The 13,778-nt window shown below is 39.7% G+C and overlaps 1 protein-coding gene across 9 annotated transcripts in view; it reads right to left on the bottom strand.

The window, feature by feature from the left end:
- TOGARAM1 (TOG array regulator of axonemal microtubules 1) overlaps positions 1 to 13,778 on the bottom strand; it is a 106,528-nt gene that overhangs the window by 89,750 nt on the left and 3,000 nt on the right. The gene's annotated exons all lie outside the window — the stretch shown is intronic.

A 13,778-nucleotide genomic window follows, 5' to 3' on the forward strand; every position in this document is an offset into this window, starting at 1 on the left:
GCCAGTGACCTTGGGATTTCAAACCTGGGTCCTCTGTGTCCCAGTCCAACCCTCTATCCACTGCGCCACTGCCCGGTCAGGTTGAACAATTTCTAATTAAGATAAAAATCCAAATCTTTGATCACCAAATCTTTTTAATTTACCCTTATCTCTTAACATTATACAATAACCATTTTAAAAAAAGGTTAAAGGATAAATACCTTTAGATGATATCAAATATATTTACTTTGCCACTTAAATCTTTATTAAAAATATATAAAATGTGTATCATGAGAATAAAAAGATAGTTCTTGGTTACATGACAGTTTTTTCTGTCTGTGAGAAAACAAAAGTTGGTTTCTTTGGGTAAGGTTATATTTAGTAGATATAGCTGACACCACCCTAGTTAAAAAAAAAAGTTAGGCCCTGGCCGATTGGCTCAGTGGTAGAGCGTGGGCCTGGCGTGCAGAGGTCCTGGGTTCGATTTCCGGCCAGGGCACACAGGAGAAGCGCCCATCTGCTTCTCCACCCCTCCCCCTCTCCTTACTCTCTGTCTCTCTCTTCCCCTCCCGCAGCCGAGGCTCCATTGGAGCAAAGATGGCCCGGGCGCTGGAGATGGCTCCTTGGCCACTGCCCCAGGCACTAGAGTGGCTCTGGTCGCAACAGAGCGACGCCCCGGAGGGGCAGAGCATCGCCCCCTGGTGGGTGTGCCGGGTGGATCCCGGTCGGGCGCAAGCGGGAGTCTGTCTGACTGTCTCTCCCCGTTTCCAGCTTCGGAAAAAAAATAAAAATAAAAAAATAAAAAAAGTTAAAGGGAAATAAAAGATGTATATAAAACATTAGGTTTGTTTTAATCCATTTATCAAGGGACTTGTTATAGCTTTTTTAAGGTAGTAAAATCAGTATGACATATATATTGTTTTATTTTATATGAGTTTAAGGTTTATATTTTTACCTAAAAATTATTTTTAAGTTTGAAAATAGATCATTTACACTAAGAATAGATATGCTTTATGATTGTTCATGATTTTGATGAGATTAAAAATAAAAGTTTTTCTGACTGGCCAGTTAGCTCGGTTGGTTAGGGTGTCACCCCAATATGTCACGGTTGTTGGTTTGATCCCTGGCAGGTCACATGTAGGGAAAGCAAGGCTTGCTCTTCGTTTTCTTGCTGGAAGCTCTTTGCACAATTACTGCGCGAGCACGTGTCAGAAAGCCACGTGTGTATAGCCCAGGGGTCCCCAAACTTTTTACACAGGGGGCCAGTTCACTGTCCCTCAGACCGTTGGAGGGCCGGACTATAAAAAAAAACTATGAACAAATCCCTATGCACACTGCACATATCTTATTTTAAAGTAAAAAAACAAAATGGGAACAAATACAATATTTAAAATAAAGTACAAGTAAATTTAAATCAAACTGACCAGTATTTCAATGGGAACTATGGGCCTGCCTTTGGCTAATGAGATGGTCAATGTGCTCCTCTCACTGACCACCAATGAAAGAGGTGCCCCTTCTGGAAGTGCGGCGGGGGCCGGATAAATGGCCTCAGAGGGCCGCATGCGGCCGGTGGGCCGTAGTTTGGGGACCCCTGGTATAGCCTATATAAGGGCTATGGATACTTTCCCTCCACAGATACTTTTCCTCAGTGCAGATCATTCGCCCACCACGGCCAACCACCACAAGGGATGGTTTTCCTGATAACTAGCCTGCTACATCCTGCTATGTCTTGGTTGGTCTTTTCTTTCACTGTCAAACCCTTAGATATTTTCTTTTCTTTTATTTATTTATTTTTTTCGAAAGAGACAGAGACAGACAGGAAAAGAGAGATAAGAAGCATCAACCTGTTGTTGCAGCACTTTAGTTGTTCATTGATTGCTTTATCATATATGTTTTGACTGGAGGAGGGAGGCTCCAGCTGAGCCAGTGACCCCTTGCTCAAGCCAGCAACCATGGGGTCATGTCTATGATTCTATGCTCAAGCCAGCGACCCCATGCTCAAGCTGAAGAGCCCGCACTCAAGCCAGTGACCTCGGGTTCTGTAACTGGGTCCTCATTGTCCCAGGTTTACAGTCTATCCACTGTGTCCCGCCTGGTCAGACATAACCTCCTAAATTCTTAAATTTGGCCCTATCTACAATATTCTTCTAAAACTACTCTTTCCCATGTCCCGACAACTTGCAATAACCAAATTTTCTACCTTCTGAAGCAAGTGGGCTCCATACTTTTCAGTCTAGGTTACTTACTACTATGATTCTTACTATGTTGTTCAAAAATCTGTTAGGAAAAATACACCTTATATGGTAGCCAGCTAGTTATGTCTGATTACTTGACCCTAGTAAGCCATTAAAACACTCATAAAAACACAGAAAGAGATGCAAAGTTAGACTATCACAGGAATCTGGTTATCACTCTATGAGATGTCAGGACACAAAAATAATTGACTTAAATGGTAGAAACAAAAACAGAATTGTAAAGTCTAAATATTCAAAAGTAAGAACAGTGAAGCAGACCAAGATATTATATGATCTAATATTAAACAGCCATTCAAGATCCTACTACAATTTATTTGATGTTAAAGAAAAAAATGTTCAGGGTAAAGTAAGTGAATAGGGGAGATTTTTATGTATGGAAAAATGAATCTATACCTGTATACATAAACTGAAATGATAATGGAAGTACAAGCAAAAAGTACTCACTGCAGACCTCTCTTACTAGTAGGATTGCTGAAAACTTAAATTTCTCCTTTGTGCTTTTTTAGTATTTTCCAAATTTTCTATAATGAGCACATATAACTTTTTTAAAATTGGAAGATTAGATAAAATTAAGAGAAAACGACCATAAAAAATTTTCTTACAATTGGCAGGCTGAATATACAAGAACAACTCAGTTTTCAGTTTTCATTCTCCTCAATCTCTTAAGCATTCAACAGCACTGATGTACTTCCTGAAACTCTACTTCACTTATAAAACCTTGTTCTTTCTTGGCTCTCTTCCAAGTCTTAGGCATCCTTTTTCTTTGCCATGTTTGGTTCTATCTCCTACTGCTATTCCCTGAATGGGGCTGTACACCAAGACTGAGTCTTAAGCACTCTGCTCTGGCCCTATATGCCCTTCAACAGAGAGCCCATTGTTTCTCAGGTACAGCAATTACTTCTCAGTATCTGACTTCCAAGATTTACATCTCTAATTCTTCCCTTATCTCTTGAATGTCAGTATTTAAACTCAACTGTAATACTCTATCTTCTCCCATATTCCCCAAAATTATGTTTCACTTTTTGGATCTTACTACATGTATTCATAGCTCTATTATGCATTTTGTCCCCTCATTCAAATTTTAGAGTTACTCCTCTTTCTCTCTTCAAAACTTAGTCAATGAATCCTTTGAAATATCTCTCACACCCATCACTTTCTTTCCAGTCTATTCATGATACTCTGCAAATCCTCATAAAAACACCTCACACCGAAAGTAGTACAATAAGTGGAAGTCTAATTTATCTGTCTCCAGTCTCTAGCCTTTCTGAAAACACACACACACACACAACTTATGCATTGCTCCTGTTGTGATTGTTTCTATATAGCCCATAACTGCGGCCACCATCAAAGCCACCTGGCCAACACAGGTTCAGGTTTGATTTGGATAGATGGTAGAGAAACAATGGAGCCAAAAACTGGTGGTCCGTTTTCCTTTATTCTAGACTCGCACTGGGCAAGGGAGTAAAAACATACACTGGGCTCCAAAACCCACTCATTCAGTGCTCATGAAGCTACTGACTCATCTGAGTTTTCCTAACCTCACCAGTCTTATTCACCTCTGTTCCCCATCATCTCCTTCTCCTCCACGAACTGGCTTCTCCTTCCCCATTCCACCATTTTGGCTGCCTCTGCCATGTGGCTTCCCTGCCATGCTCCAGTACCCGCTCCTCCTCCCTACAAGAACATAGCCACTCTCCCCAAATGGCCTCCTAGCTCCACCTTTTAAAACCTTTTGGCGGGAAAGCCCTCCCCCAACAAACACTAGCATAACCACGCCCCTTCCCAAACAAGAGGGCAATTAATACTATCACCTAAGCAACGCCAATCCACGTGAGCAGCGACATCTTTAACAAAGTGAGCAAAATCTATCATTTCTGCACGACAGTTTCTTAAACATTGCTTTAAAAAAATCTAAAATAAAGGGAAAAAACCAAATCCTAAACCCCATAGTCTCAAATCACTGTCAAAATTAGAGGCTAAGTTCTAGTCCCCAATCCTGTCCCTGCCTCCCTTTTGTAACCTTATTTCCTACCACTACACTACAATAATCATCCTTCCAAGCAAACTAGTCTATCTATCTTCAAAATGAGCTATAGAAGTTGTAACTGAAACATTTTTTAGCTTTTCTGGAAGCTTTGCTATTTAATGTCACTACATGTGGACGAGACACATTAACAGATTAACAGTAGACTGCATATACTAAAGCAGAGCTGGGGAAGAGCCAGTACAAATCAGACCAGGGGCCATGACATTCTGGAAAAGGCAAACTAGGTTGTGAAAGGAAGAACCTTGCAGTGCTGAATTTGAACGGAAGGTATCAACATAAATTCATTTAAAAAAAAAAAAGAGGTATGCCCTAGTTCTGTCAGGTGAAAGGGCCAATCACAATGGTAGGAGGCAATAATCATTAGTACATCTATATCCAAACTTTGATTTTTAAATTCCACTCCTCACTAAAAAAACCAATGCTAGGCTCTTGGAGAAAAAACAAAAACCAATCAACCAACCAAACAAACAAAAAACACAGTTTATTCTATGTCTGGAGCAAGAAAATTGCAAGCCTGGACATGTTATGTTTAAGTTCAGGAAGCATTCGCATGACCAGGCAGTCACGCGGTGGATAAGAGTGTTGGACTGGGATACAGAGGACCCAGATTTGAAACCTCGAGGTCGCTGGCTTGAGCATGGGGTAGCTGGCTTGAGCGTGGGATCATAGACATGACCCCATGGTCACTGACTTGAGCCCAAAGGTTGCTGGCTTGAAGCTCAAGGTTGTTGGATTGAGCAAGGGGTCACTTGCTTTGCTGTAGCCCTCTGGTTAAGGCACATATGAGAAAGCAGTCAATGAACAACTAAGGTGCCAAAATAAAGAATTGATGTTTCTCATCTTTCTCCCTTAATGCCTGTCTGTCCCTCTCTCTGTCTCTCTCACTAAAAAAAATAATAAAATAAAAAATAAAAATAAAAAACATCCTAAATAAATTAAGTTAAGGAAGTATTAAAAGACAAAATACATAGGAATCAGCCACTGGTCAAATTGTTACAACAATTTTAGCATCAAAAGAAAAAAGAAAAAAAATCATACATATTTTGCAACAGAGACAGAAAGAGGGATAGATAGGGACAGACAGACAAGAAGGGAGAGAGATGAGAAGCATCAATTCTTCATTGTGGCTACTAGTTGTTCACTGATTGCTTTGTCATATGTGCCTTGCATGGGGGGCTACAGCAGAGCGAGTAACCCCTTACTCAAGCCAGCGACCTTGCACTCAAGCCAGTGATCTTTGGGTTCAAGCTAGCGACCATGGGGTCATGTGTATGATCCCATGCTGAAGCCAGCAAACCCACGCTTCAGGTGGTGAGCCCGTGCTCAAGCTGGCGATCTCCGGGTTTCGAACCTGGGTCCTCCACATCCCAGTCTGATGCTCTGTCCACTGTGCCACTGCCTGGTCAGGCAAAAAGAAATATTGGTGTAATTATTTACGTTTAGATTTTTTTTAAATGTCAGGTAACAACGACCAGGAAGATGGCAGCAGAGTAGGCAGACACACAGACTCCCAGCTCACACCACCAAACTGAATTACAAACTAATTTATGAACAATCAGCGTGAAAAACCAACTCTGGACTACAGGAACAGCTCTCAAAAACCAAGGAGCAAAGAAGAAGCTACAACAAGCCTGGTAGGGAGTGCCTGAGTCTCCCCCTGCTTACAGGAACAGAGGGGGTGAAGCTGAGAGCCCAGAAGGGCTCTCACTCTAAGGAAAAGAGCAGAAAATTCTGCTCACAGCCACTTGCCTGGCGACCAGGGAACAAGGTGTGTTGAAAGGGCCAGCTTGTCTTCCAAAAAGAAAGGGGAGAGAGACAGACAGTGAAGGGCAGAGGAATGCAGGGAACAATCTGAGAAGCTGACTCATCCAGTGCTGGAGGTGACCATAGCTGGGGGAGGGGCTGATCCTTCCACAAAAGAGAATACAAAGTGCTTCCAGGTCACAGATCTCCAGACATCTCTCCAGCTCCAATCAGCACAACAAGACACAGCTGAAAACAAGAAGTGGGGAGGAGGGGCAGTAACTCAGGTCTCCATGGAGATCTAAGATACACCTCCCCCTACTGAAGCTGAAAAAACATCCCGCCCCCAGAGACAGTAACTGGAAGATCATGCCTTTAGAGTCTCAGGATACACCCACTGCATTACTGGATACAGTTTTAAATAAGCACCCTGCTGAGATCAGCAAACAAGACTACCCCTGTGTTAAGAAAACTGAGAACAAAACAAATAAAGACTTCAAAGCTGCTATACCAGAAAAGTCAAATCCAAGAGTAGATTACAAATAACAGCTGATGCCAACCCAAGAAGACCTAGAAATAACACAATTGAAAACTGGAGGAAGACAACACCAAGCCTAGACTCAACGAGCTCTACAAGAAAAACCACCCAAACACACAGACATAATGAGAAGACAGAGAAGTGCAATTCAAATGAAACCACAAGAGAAATATCCAGGAAATGAGCTGAGTGATATGGAAATAACCAAACTTCTGGATGCGGAGTACAAAATAATGATTGTAAGGATGCTTAGGGATCTTAGAACAACAATTGATGGTCATTACGAACACCTAAATAAAAAATAGCAAGTATAAAAAAGGATATTGAAATATTAAAAAATAATCAGTCGGAGATGACAAATACCGTATCAGAAATGAAGACCACAATGGAAGGAATTAAAAACAGGATGGATGAAGCTGAGGATCGAATCAGTGAGTTGGAGGAGAAGTGGACTGAAGGCATGAAAGCAGAGAAGAAAAAGAGAAAAGAAACTCAAAAAGTCTGAGGAAACTCTTAGAGAGCTCTATGACAACATGAAGAGAAATAACATCCACATCATAGGGGTTCCTGAAGAAGAAGAGAAAGAATAAGGGATAGAGACTTTGTTCAAACATATCATAGCTGAAAACTTCCATAAATTAAGGAAGAAAAATGTCTCACAAGTTCAGGAAGCACAGAGAACTACATTAAAGAGAAACCCAAAAAAACCTACACCAAGACACATCATAATTAAAATACCAAAGCTAAGTGATAAAGAGAAAATACTAAAAGCTGCTAGAGAAAAAAAAGGCTATCACCTACAAAGGAGGCCCCATAAGATGACATCAGACTTCTCAACAGAAACACTTGAGGCCAGAAGGGAATGGCAAGAAATATTCAAAGCAATGCAGAACAAGAGGCTACAACCAAGACTACTTTATCCAGCAAGGCTATCATTTAAAATTGAAGGAGAAATAAAAAGCTTCCCAGACAAAAAAACAACTCAAGGAATTCATTACAACCAAACCAATGCTGCAGGAATTGATAAGGGGCCTGTTGTAAACAGATCAAAGTGGGAAAAGAATATAGCAAAAGAGGAATATAGCTTTAAAGAATAAAATGGCAATAAACAACTACATATCAATAATAATCTTAAATGTAAATGGATTAAATGATCCAATCAAAAGACATAGGGTAGCTGCATGGATAAGAAAACAGGACCTGTACATATACTGTCTACAAGAGACACTCCTTAAAACAAAAGATGCACATAGACTAAAGGTAAAAGGATGGAATATAGACTAAAGGTAAAAGGATGGAAAAAAACATTTCATGCAAATGGAAATGAAAAAAAAAAGCTGGGGCAGCAATACTTATATCAGACAAAATGGACTTTATTATTTTTATTTCTCCTTCAATTTTAAATGATAGCCTTGCTGGATAAAGTAGTCTTGGTTGTAGCCTCTTGTTCTGCATTGCTTTGAATATTTCTTGCCATTCCCTTCTGGCCTCAAGTGTTTCTGTTGAGAAGTCTGATGTCATCTTATGGGGCCTCCTTTGTAGGTGATAGCCTTTTTTTCTCTAGCAGCTTTTAGTAAGAGATAAAGAAGGCCACTACATAATGATAAAGGAAACATTCTAACAGAAAGATATAACTATTATACATATCTATGCACCTAATATAGGAACACCTAAATATATAAAGCCGACTTTGATGGATATAAAGGGCGAGATCAACAGCAATACTATAATAGTAGGGGATTTCAATACCCCACAACATCACTAGATAGATCCTCAAGAAAGAAAATTAACAAAGAAACAGCTGACTTAAAGGACACACTAGATCAACTTGATTTAATAGATATCTTCAGAACCTTTCACCCTAAAGCAGCAGAATATACATTCTTTTCAAGTGCTCATGGTACATTCTCTAGGACAGACCACATGTTAGGGCAAAAGAGTGGTCTCAACAAATTTAAGAAGATTGAAATCATATCAAGCACTTTCTCTGATCACAATGTAATGAAGCTAAAAATCAACCACAACAGAAAATCTCAAAAATTCTCAAACATATGGAAACTAAATAGCATTTTATTAAATAACGAATGGGTTAACAATGAGATCAAAGAAGAAATTAAAAAATTCCTAGAAACAAATGATAATGAGCATACAATAACTCAAAATTTATGGGACATAGCAAAAGCAGTACTAGAGGGAAGTTCATAGCATTACAGGCACACTTTAAGAAGCTAGAAAAAGCTCAAATAAACAACTTAACCCTGCATCTAAAAGAACTAGAAAAAGAACAGCAAGTAGAGCCCAAATGTAATAGAAGGAAGGAAATAATAAAGATCAGAGCAGAAATAAATGACATAGAAGCTAAAGAAACAATAGAAGATCAATGAAACTAGGAGCTGGTTCTTTGAAAAGGTAAACAAGATAGATAAACATTTAACTAGACTCACCAAGAAAAAAAAGAGAGGACTCAAATAAATAAAATTAGAAATGAGAGTGGAGAAATAAAAACTGACACAACAGAAATACAAAATATTGTAAGAAAATACTATGAAGAACTGTATGCCAAAAAACTAGACAACCTAGATGAAATGTACAAATTCCTTGAAACATACATTCTTCCAAAAATCAATCTGGAAGAATCAGAAAACCTAAACAGATAAATTACACCAAATGAGATCGAAACAGTTATAAAAAAACTCCCAACAAAGAAAAGTCCTGGACCTGATGACTTCACAAGTGAATTCTACCAAATATTCAAAGAAGAAGGAACTCCTATCCTTCTCAAGCTATTTCAAAAAATTCAAGAGGAAGGAAGACTTCCAAGCTCTTTTTATGAGGCGAGCATAATTCTGATTCCAAAACCAGGCAAAGACAACACAGAGAAAATTATAGGCCAATATCCCTGAGGATTATAGATGCTAAAATCCTCAACAAAATATTAGCAAACTGGATCCAACAATATATGGAGAAAATCATACACCATGATCAAGTGGGATTTATTCTTGGGAAGCAAGGCTGGTACAATATTCGCAAATCAATCAATGTGATTCATCACATAAACGAAAGAAAGAAGAAAAACCAAATGATAATTTCAATAGATGCAGAAAAAGCATTTGATAAAATCCAGCACCCATTCATGATCAAAACTCTCAACAAAGTGGGAATACAGGGAACATACCTCAACATGATAAAGACCATCTATGACAAACCCACAGCCAACATCATACTCAATAGGCAAAAGTTAAAAGCAATCCCCTTAAGATCAGGAACAAGGCAGGGGTGCCCCCTTTCACCACTCTTATTCAACATAGTCCTGGAAGTCCTAGCCACAGCAATCAGACAAGAAGAAATAAAAGGCATCCAATTTGGAAAAGAAGAAGTAAAACTATCATTATTTGCAGATGATATGATATTGTATATAAAAAACCCTAAAATCTCAGTCAAAAAACTATTGGACTTGATAAATGAATTCAGTAAAGTGGCAGGATATAAAATTAATACTCAGAAATCAGAGGCATTTTTATACACCAACAATGAACAGACAGAAAGAGAAATTAAGAAAACAATCCCCTTCACTATTACAACCCAAAAAACAAAGTACCTAGGAGTAAATTTAACCAAGGAGACTAAAGACTTGTACTCGGAGTTATAAAACATTGATAAAAGAAACCAAGGAAGATACAAACAAGTGGTAGCATATATCGTGGTCATGGTTAGGAAGAATAAACATCATTAAAATGTCTATATAACCCAGAGCAATTTATAAATTCAATGCAATACCAATTAAAATACCAATGACATACTTTAAAGATATAGATCACATATTCCAAAAGTTTATATGGAATCTGAAAAGAACATGAATAGGGTCAGCAATCTTAAAAAAAGAAGAATAAAGTGGGAGGTATCACACATCCTGATATCAAGTTATATTACAAGGCCATTGTACTCAAAACAGTCTGGTACTGGCATAAGAACAGGCATATAGATCAATGGAACAGAACAGAGAACCCAGAAATAAACCCACAGCTCTATGGACAACTGATATTTAACAAAGGAGGTAAGGGCACATACAATGGAGTAAAGACAGCCTCTTTAATTAATGGTGTTGGAAAAACTGGACATCTACCTGCAAAAAAATGAAACTAGACTACCAACTTACACCATTCACAAAAATAAACTCAAAATGGATAAAACACTTAAATGTAAGCCGTGAAATCATAAGCATCTTAGAAGAAAACATAGGCAGTAAGCTCTCCGACATCTCTCGCAGTGATATATTTGCTGATTTATCTCCACGGGCAAGTGAAATAAAAGGCAGGATAAACAAATGGGACTATATCAAACTAAAAGCTTTTGCACAGCCAAAGACAACAAGAACAGAATAAAAAGAGAAACTACAAAATGGGAGAACATATTTGACAATACGTTTGAGAAGGGGTTAATAACCAAAATTTATAAAGAACTTGTAAAATCTCAACACCAGGAAGGCAAACAATCCTATCAAAAAATGGGCAAAAGAAATAAATAGACACTTCTCCAAAGAGGACATACAGATGGCCAATAGGCATATGCAAAAATGCTCAACATCACTAATCATTAGAGAAATGCAAATTAAAACCACAATGAGATATCACCTCACACCAGTCAGAATGGCACTCATCAACAGAACAACACAGAATAAGTGCTGGGACGATGTGGAGAAAAGGGAACCCTCCTGCACTGCTGGTGGGAATGCAGAGTGGTGCAGCCTCTGTGAAAAACAGTATGGAGATTCCTCAAAAAATTAAAAATCGCCTGACCCGGCGGTGGTGCAGTGGATAGAGCATTGGACTGGAATGTGGAAGGACACAGGTTCGAGACCCCGAGGTCGCCAGCTTGAGCGCAGGCTCCTCAGGTTTAGGCAAAAGCTCACCAGCTTGGACCCAAGGTCGCTGACTCAAACAAGGGGTTACTGGGTCTGCTGAAGGCCCGCGGTCAGTGCACATATGAGAAAGCAATCAATGAACAACTAAGGTGTTGCAATGCGCAATGAAAATAATTGATCCTTCTCATCTCTCCATTCCTGTCTGTGTGTCCCTGTCTATCCCTCTGTCTCTGAAATAAATAAATAAATAAAAATAAAAATCGAACTGCCTTTTGACCCAGCTGTCCCACTTTTAGGAATTTACCCAAGAACACCATAGAACTGTTCCAGAAGGAGAAATGCACCCCCATGTTCATGGCAGCATTGTTCACAATAGCAAAGATCTGGCAATAGCCCAAGTGTCCGTCAGTGGACGAGTGGATTAAAAAGTTCTGATACGTATATACTATGGAATACTACTCAGCCATAAGAAATGATGACATTGGATCTTTTACAATAATAACATGGATGGACCTTGATAACATTATACGGAGTGAAATAAGTAAATCAGAAGGAACTAAGAACTATATGAATCCATACATAGATGGGACATAAAAATGAGACTCAGACATGGACAAGAATGTGATGGTAACGGGGGTGGGGGGTGGGGGCGAGCAAGGAGAGAGGGGGTGGGGGAGGGGAGGGGCACAAAGAAAACCAGATAGAAGGTGACGGAAGACAATTTTACTTTGGGTGAGGGGTATGCAACATAATCAAATGTCAAAATAATCTCGAGATGTTTTCTCTGAACATATGTACCCTGATTTATCAATGTCACCTCATTAAAATAATAATAAAAAAAGACTTGGTCATTTTAGAAAACTTGGAAAATGGAGAAAAACATAAAGAGTAGGAAAAACATTGAAAAAAGAGAAAAAATAATAAAATTAATAAAAACAAAAAAAATGTCAGGTAACATATTGGAAAAATATAATTTTTAATTTTTTTTAATTAATTTTTTTTTTTTTTTGTATTTTTCTGAAGCTGGAAACGGGGCGAGGCAGTCAGACAGACTCCCGCATGCGCCCGACCGGGATCCACCCGGCATGCCCACCAGGGGCGACGCTCTGCCCACCAGGGGGCGATGCTCTGCCCCTCCGGGGCGTTGCTCTGCTGTGACCAGAGCCACTCTAGCGCCTGGGGCAGAGGCCAAGGAGCCATCCCCAGCGCCCGGGCCATCTTTGCTCCAATGGAGCCTTGGCTGCGGGAGGGGAAGAGAGAGACAGAGAGGAAGGAGGGGGGGGGTGGAGAAGCAAATGGGCGTTTCTCCTATGTGCCCTGGCCGGGAATCGAACCGGGGTCCCCCGCACGCCAGGCCGACGCTCTACCGCTGAGCCAACCGGCCAGGGCCTAATTAATTTTTTTTTTACAGAGACAGAGAGTGAGTCAGAGAGAGGGATAGACAGGGACAGACAGACAGGAATGGAGAGAGATGAGAAGCATCAATCATCAGTTTTTCATTGCGCGTTGCAACACCTTAGCTGTTCATTGATTGCTCTCTCATATGTGCCTTGACCGTGGGCCTTCAGCAGACCTAGCAACCCCTTGCTGGAGCCAGCAATCCTGGGTTCAAGCTGGTGGGCTTCTGCTCAATCCAGATGAGCCCGCGCTCAAGCTAGCAACCTCGGGGTCTCGAACCTGGTTCCTCAGCATCCCAGTCCACCGCTCCATCCACTGTGCCACCGCCTGGTCAGGCTTTCTTTAAAAAAATTTTTTTTTAAACATTTTTAAAGAGAGTTACCTTTTTGGGTGCCCCTAATGTAATAAATGATGCAGATAAGGATTATTATGGAATGCTAAGAACAGCGGGTAAAAGGTTGTTAAGGTATTTACGAGGTCTCAAAATATCATCATACAGATCATATGCTAATTATAAAGTAGAATAAACCTCTACAATGGTGTGCTTTAGCTATCACCACCTTAAGCAAGCGATCAAATTTAGCATCACCAATATTGGGACAACGTGCCTCGTGGTGTGATGTAAGGTTAGGTTCACAACATCTCTCCTATATAGTGTTTCTGCTAAAACTGTATAAGGAAATGATCAGATAAATTAAGAATGTGGGAAATTCTACAAAACACTACCCAGATTCTTCAAAAAACTCAATGTCATGAATAAACAAACAAATAGGTGGACATATTTTTCTGGATAAGGAGAGATTATTAACCACACACAAACCTTAATTCGATCCTGGATGAGAAAAGTTAAACATACAGTATAAAACACATTTTGGGGACAACTAAAGAAATTTAAATACAGGCTTTATATTAGATATTGCTGAATTACTATTGATATTCTGAGGTGTGATAATAGTG

The sequence above is a fragment of the Saccopteryx leptura genome, chromosome 6 (genome assembly GCF_036850995.1).
Source record: "Saccopteryx leptura isolate mSacLep1 chromosome 6, mSacLep1_pri_phased_curated, whole genome shotgun sequence".
Taxonomy (NCBI): Eukaryota; Metazoa; Chordata; class Mammalia; order Chiroptera; family Emballonuridae; genus Saccopteryx; species Saccopteryx leptura.